Consider the following 7,363-nt stretch of genomic DNA (forward strand, 5'->3'; position numbering starts at 1 on the left):
ATAACCTGTACACTTTGTCTCAGCTGGGGGACAAATATGAAAAATTGAATTGAAAAGCTTAGACAAATGTATATACAAAGGAAGTATATTGGGTTTGTCGGTATCGGTGCTGCTATTTCATGATCTAAACTGCAGTACATAGCGAAGAGGGAGTGAGACGACACATCACAAAAAGCAAAAAAACCATCATTTGCGGTAATCCTATCTGCAGTGCTTCATTCTGTTTGCGCGAGTAGTCCTGCGTAACGTGGTGTTCAAAAACTTCTTAAAATAATTAGATTTTTCAAAACGTTGATATTGTTCAAATTTAAAATAAATGTTTTTCAGAGGTAACATTATCCCATTTTAATGAGTAAACATTAGTCATAAATTATTTTATTTTACGTTAACCTTACTGAAACTAACATACAATGTAATAAACGTCAAATATTAGGCTACCTTTATTTATTGCATTTTAGATAAAATATAATTTTAGTTCCCCTCCAGGGTGTATTCCCGCCTTGCGCCCAATGATTCCAGGTAGGCTCTGGACCCCCCGCGACCCTAAATTGGATAAGCGGTTACAGATAATGGATGGATGGATATAATTTTAGTGAGCAAACATAACTGAACTCAAGTGGATATTAACAGTGTATAGTGAACGATGACATTACTCAAATCTTACATGCCGTGTTTCTGCAGAATTCTGAAGATAAGAAAACAAAATATCGGGCTGCAGTTATTAATTTAATTTATTGACGTTCAAAACGGTCTATTTTAAGCAAAATCTTACTGGACCCAAAATCCAGTAAGTTTTTACAGGTTTGGGACGTGTGTTGCAGGAGATGTTCAGGTGACAAAATGAAGAGTGGCTACAATGGCATAACTCTAATACATAAGTAAAACAAGTAGCAGCTGTTCCTCACGTGACTGAAAGTGTTATTGCAAAACATGACATTTTTTGCTATAGCTATCCTCATAGTAAGGGTCAGGAACGTTATAGTAAATTTACAGTAAAAGTCCTCTTAAATGTTACTAGGTTAAAAAAACACACACACACAACAAACAAACAAACAGAGAAGGAAATAGAGAGAGAGGGGTTTACAGAGATGTGGAAAAAATAATAATAATAATAATACATTTTATTTCATAGGCGCCTTTCTGTCACTCAAGGACACCTTACAAAGAGTATAAAGTAAACAATAAACATAAATAATACCGAAAAACACACAAGTATACAGTATTGGAAGAAAATGAACAATGTAACTGAGTAATTTTAAAGGAAAGGCAATCCTGAACAGGTGGGTTTTGAGTGAAGACTTGAATTGTGTGAATGAGTTTATGTTCCGTATGTCGGGGGGGTAAAGTGTTCCAAAGCTGGGGAGCAGAGCGGCTGAAAGCTCTACTTCCCATGGAAGTGAGACGGGCAGGGGGAACAGTCAAGTGAATGGAGGAGGAGGACCTGAGGGTGCGAGAGGGAGTTACAACATGGAGGAGATTGGAAAGATATGGTGGAGACAGACTGTGGATGGCCTTGAATGTTAACAGAAGGATCTTGTAATTAATGCGAAACCTGACCGGAAGCCAGTGGAGCTGTTGCAAGACAGGAGTGATGTGGTGGATGGAGGGGGTTCTAGTGATGATACGGGCAGCTGAGTTCTGGACCAGTTGAAGCTTATGGAGAGATTTGTGGGTAATACCAAAAAGAAGGGAGTTGCAGTAATCAAGGCGGGAGGTGACAAGACTGTGGACAAGGATGGCAGTGGTATGGGGAGTAAGGGAGGGGTGGAGATGGTTGATATTACGGAGATGGAAGTAGGCAGACCGGGTAATATTATTGATGTGAGATTGAAAAGAGAGAGTACTGTCGAGGATGACACCCAGACTCTTTACTTGTGGGGAGGGGTGAACAGAACAATTGTCAATGTTAAGAGAAAAGCTGTCAGTTTTGGATAATGTTGATTTAGTAACAATGAGAACAACCTCAGTTTTATCGCTGTTGAGTTTAAGTAAGTTTGAGGAAAGCCAAGATTTCATTTCCGTTAAGCAGTTAGTAAGAGAGGGGGGAGGGAGGTTGGAAGTGGGCTTACAGGCAAGGTAGAGCTGGGTGTCATCCGCATAACAGTGGAAATTGATGTTGTACTTATGAAAAATATGGCCAAGGGAAAGAAGATAAATGATGAAGAGGAGGGGCCCCAGGACAGAGCCCTGGGGCACACCTGAAGTGACAGAAGAAGGGTGGGACGTGAAAGTTTTAAGCTGGATGTACTGAGTGCTGCTGGAGGGGTATGATTTGAACCAGTTTAGAGGGATCTGAGTGATACAAATGGAGGATAATCTATTGAGGAGGGTGCTGTGACAGATAGTGTCAAATGCTGCACTCAGATTGAGGAGGATGAGGATGGAGAGTGAACCAGAATCAGCTACCATTAGGAGGTCATTGGTGATTTTTATGAGAGCAGTGCTATGCTTTCAGGGCTATGGAGAGGGTGAAAGCCAGATTGGAACTGTCCATTACAATTTGTTTTGAGAAAGATGAATATGAAGTTGAGACGCTACTATTTTCTCAAGAATTTTGGAAATGAAGGGTAAATTTGAGATTTGACAGAAGTTATTGAAATTGGTAGGATCAGCACCAGGTTTTTTAGAATTGGAGTAATTACAGCAGTTTTAAATGATGCAGGAACAGTCCCAGTGGAAAGAGAGGAGTTGATGATGGCAGAGATGAGAGAGACTAGAGAAGGAAGACAGGCTTTAACCAAAACTGTGAGGAGAGGGTCCAGCTGACATGTGGATGGCTTTGACTTGCGGATGATATCAGAGATTTCTGAAGTGGAAGGAAGATGAAAGAAGGAGAAAGAATGAGCAGGAGGAGGAAGTTCAGAGTTGATACAAGAGATGGGTAGTAAACTGAGATGCTGGTGAATCTTCTGGATCTTATCAACAAAGAATGTCATGAGTGAATTACAGAAAGCAGTAGAACACAGATGAGATGGTAGAGAGTCCGGAGCTTGGGTGATATTCTTATACAGAGAAAAGAGTGATTTGGTGTTACCTTCGTTAGCTGAGATGATACCAGTGTAATATGTGGATTTGGTTTGAGTAATACAGTCCTTGTAGCGTAACATATGATTATTGTAGATGTCTTTGTGAACAGTTAGACCAGTTTTCCGGTGGAGTCGCTCGAGTTGCCGACCTTTGGCTTTCATGAGCCGAAGTTCCGGCGTAAACCAGGGGGCAGAACGAGAGAAAGTAACAGACCTGGTTTTTAGCGGAGCGAGGGAGTTGAGTAAAGAATTAAGTCCGGTGTTGTAGTGTGAAACCAGCTCATCAGGGGTGGTTAAGTTATGAGTGTCCATGAGGGAGTAGGTGCTGGAGGAGAGAGAATCCAAATCAATGTCCTTAATATTGAGGAAAGAAATGAGGCGGGAAGCTTATTGATGGAGAGAGGGAGTCTGATATTAAATGAGAGAAGGAAATGGTCAGTTATAGGGAGTTCATCCGCTGTGTTGTCGAGAGGGGAGACACCAGAACAGCAGATGAGATCCAAGATGTGTCCCTTAGAGTGAGTGGGAAGATTAGTGTACTGCTGGAATCCAAAACCCTCGAGGCACGATGTAAAATCTTTAGTGAGAGGGTTATTGATATTGTCCATGTGGATATTAAAATCTCCCAGCACTATATTGTTTGGTGAGAGGGTGGACAGGTGTGTGAGCAGGGCAGCAAATTCATTTATAAACTCGGGATTAGGTTTTGGGGGACGATAAACGGTGATGATGATGGTGATGGTGGATCCAGACAGTTGACACATGGCCGATTCAAAAGAGGAGAAGGCAGGAACAGGCACCTGAGAGACTTTCCATTTTTCGCGGTGAATTATCGCGACACCTCCTCCCCGGCCGGTGCTACGGGGTGGGCAGGTGTAAACAAACCCCGAAGGAGCGGATTGATTAAGTTGGGAGAAATCATTGGGTTGTTGCCAAGTTTCAGTTAAGCAAAGAAAGAAGATGTCCCTTGCTCGTGAGTGAGCGGATGTTGAGCAGACCGAAGTTGACGGTGGAGTTATCACATTTGGCCGGAGTGTTCGCCGACCGGGCTAGGTGGGATAGCACGCTAGGGTCAGCGACCCGGCAGGTGTAACGAGAGGGTCGACGAGAAGTGGACCAGATGGATGTTATTGTTTTCGTTGTGTCTTTGTGATAAGCTCGGCGAGACCCGCGGTGGACATATCTCCGGCGTGGCAGGAAAGTTATGTCCGGATGGGGCAGTAATGAAGCCGGCAGAGGTGCAGACAGGTGGTGGAAACGCAGCCGGAGAAGCTCGACAACAGAGTACTGCAGCAGACCCATCACGGGTTGATGGGTAGATGCCAAAAGAGCCCAGAGAAGCACCGACGAGATATGAATTTTGCCGATTAACATTATCGGGCAGCTTGGACAGGTGAGCAGAGGCAGGAGGGTCTCGATGGCTGGAGCAGAACAGGTAAGAGAGTAATTTTCCGTAGACTCCAGTCAATGGTGTTGGGTAAATCGTTGATATTGTTAAAAGACGATGGTTGATACTGTCTGATAAGAACAATCGAAAAGTCCTTTAATCCGCTGAGCTAGAAAAACAACAGTTTTAAAATTACCGGCGAGCAGCGGCAGCAAAACGCGCCAGCGTTCACTCGGTCCGGTTCTATGTGTCCAGATATAACACACATTGTTGTTGTACAAAGAAGAACATGTTAAAGAAATGTTTTTGTGGATCTTTAGTTTGCTACAACATGTGAACATAGCAGCTGTCTTACACATTGTGTGAACATTTTATCATGGATCATTCGCAATGCATATAATTTATGAATGAATTGTCTATACTCCCTTGTCCAGATCAGGGTCACAGTAAGTCCAGAGCCCACCTGGCATCACTGGGCGCTAGGCATGAACACACCCTGGATGGGGCAGCAGTTGACCAGTACCACACACACACATTCACACCCACACCTATGGACACTTTACCAAGGCCAATCCACCTACACTGTCAGAAAAATTGTCACTGTAGTGGTATCCTCAAGGTACATGTTCTGTACCTTTCGTTATTCATTCGTTAATTCATTATCTGTAACCCCTGATCCAGTGGTCGTGGTGGGTCCAGAGCCGGAATCATTGGGCGCAAAGCAGGAATACACCCTGGAGTGGACGCCAATCCTTCAAAGGCCAACACACACACACACACACACACACACACACACATGCACTTACGGACACTTTTGAGTTACCAATCCACCTACAACCGTGTGTTTTTGGACCGTGGGAGGAAAAATGACAAATATTCATCACTCCTTCTTGAGAAGAGAATGTAAAGACTTTAGGGAACACAACTGGACTTTAAAACCACTGTTGTACCTTTAAAGATACATTTGTACTGTTTATACATTTAGTGACCAATAATGTACCTCTACCTTTTTTTTCTAAGAATGTTCCAACATGTGTTTTGGACTCTGGGAGGAAACTGGAGCACCCAGAGAAAACTCACAAACACATCAGTAGACATCCCACTCTGCAATCATTTCACTTTAGACCTCCTATTTTTTATATAATTATTAAATATACCTCTGACAACCCCCTGCAGACCAAAGCATTTTGACTAGAAAATATACCAAAAAAAACATTAGAACAAAGATTATTTTCACACAAATATGTAAATTGTTCTCTCTATCTCTTCTTTGACATTTTGTTTTGCTGTGTCAGTGGTAGTGTCTTTTTTTATATTTCTTTTGTAAACGATCCTTGTACTACGGAAAGGCTTGGCAGATATAAGCGTTTTTATCGGATGTCCCTACCTCACTGCACTGTGTCAATGAAATTATTCAGATAATTTGACAATAATGTGATAATAACCTGCGGGAGTCAGGGAATTACTGTTACAATGCGGGAGACTCCCTGGAGAAGTTGAATTTGAGTTCAGTTAAATCAGTCATATACAGTTATTTGTTTTTACTTAAAACCAAAACACATCTCTACTAAGTCAAAACTTTATGCCTGGACATAAAGCATAGTAATTTGTGTAGTACATTACTATATAGTACTCTGCAAATGCCTTTGTCGTCTGTGACATTTTCCATCTAAAACTAATTTTACTTTGTTTAAAAATTCAGTATGATGTTTTTTTTGAGGTGCAGGTTGTAAATAAATGTTTTATAACATGTTTCAACATGGGAATTGAAATGAAAACCATTATCGTGTAAGCTGCAGGGGAGTGATTACGACAGAATGGTTTCATAGTGTTTGCCAAAACACCCATTTTATCTGCTTTCCTACTTTAGAGACTCTATAAACTGAAGGTCATGAAGTTCATTGAGTTCCTGGCCTAATTCATATTAGATAACAAGATGGAACCTCTGTGTTGGTAATTATGTCTCATAATAATACATACCTTATATATACTGCAGTAAGGAAATGTGGGCAGTGGCAAATTTAAATAAAGAAAAGAATAAAAGCAATAGTTTACTGTCATGATGATATAAACACATTTTAATATAATGTTTTACACTCTAAACCAGTGGTTCTCAAATAGGGGGAGCTATTGCAGTGGAGGTATGGCAAGGCAAATGAGCTGAGCACGTTTGAGCACTTAAACAGGTGGTTTGTGAGAGCTAAATGAGCAGCAGATAATGAGTTTTCTCAAGCCACAACTTCCAAAGGGAAAACAAGAATATATGATGAGAGATGTGGGGATTAAATATGTCATTTTATTGCAGAGCAAATGTGCAGGCTATAGGCTTTTTCTGTCAGCAAGCTGTTTTATAATTCATGTTTTGTGCAGGGAAGCAATTAGGAGCAAATAGGTTTAACAATGAATGTTAAGCACAATCAATTTATTTTTGCACAGTGTAAGATAAGGGCTCTGAAATTTGTTTATGTATGGTACATGTTGCATTTATATGTATGAGAAAAGTTGGGAATGTTTTGCAAATCCAGTAAAATTAAGAATCTTCTAACTGAACATTTATTTAATTGACAATAGTAAGTAAATTAAAACTAATTTATATTTTAATAATTGCTACTTTGTTCTAAGCTCTAATTGCTCTAAATTTGATTCCTGTAACACACCTTTTAAACATTTGGGATCTGAGGATACTAAAGGTTGAAGGATTGAAAGTGGACTGATTCAAGAAATCAGCTGCTTAAATGTTTGGTTTGCTGTTGTCTGGTTCACCTCTTGATGATGCACCATATGAAGCAGATCTGAACCTGTTCGTGCTGTGAACAACCCACATGAGGTGTCTTTAGAGCAAGTGCATCAGGCTTGTGTTTTAGTGTAATATTTTGTTCTTCAGTGTTATTTTTTCTGCCAAAGTATGTACAAACGTATATTTATAACTTATATATATATATATATATAT

Source organism: Hoplias malabaricus, chromosome 6 (genome assembly GCF_029633855.1).
Source record: "Hoplias malabaricus isolate fHopMal1 chromosome 6, fHopMal1.hap1, whole genome shotgun sequence".
In the NCBI taxonomy this organism is placed as follows: Eukaryota; Metazoa; Chordata; class Actinopteri; order Characiformes; family Erythrinidae; genus Hoplias; species Hoplias malabaricus.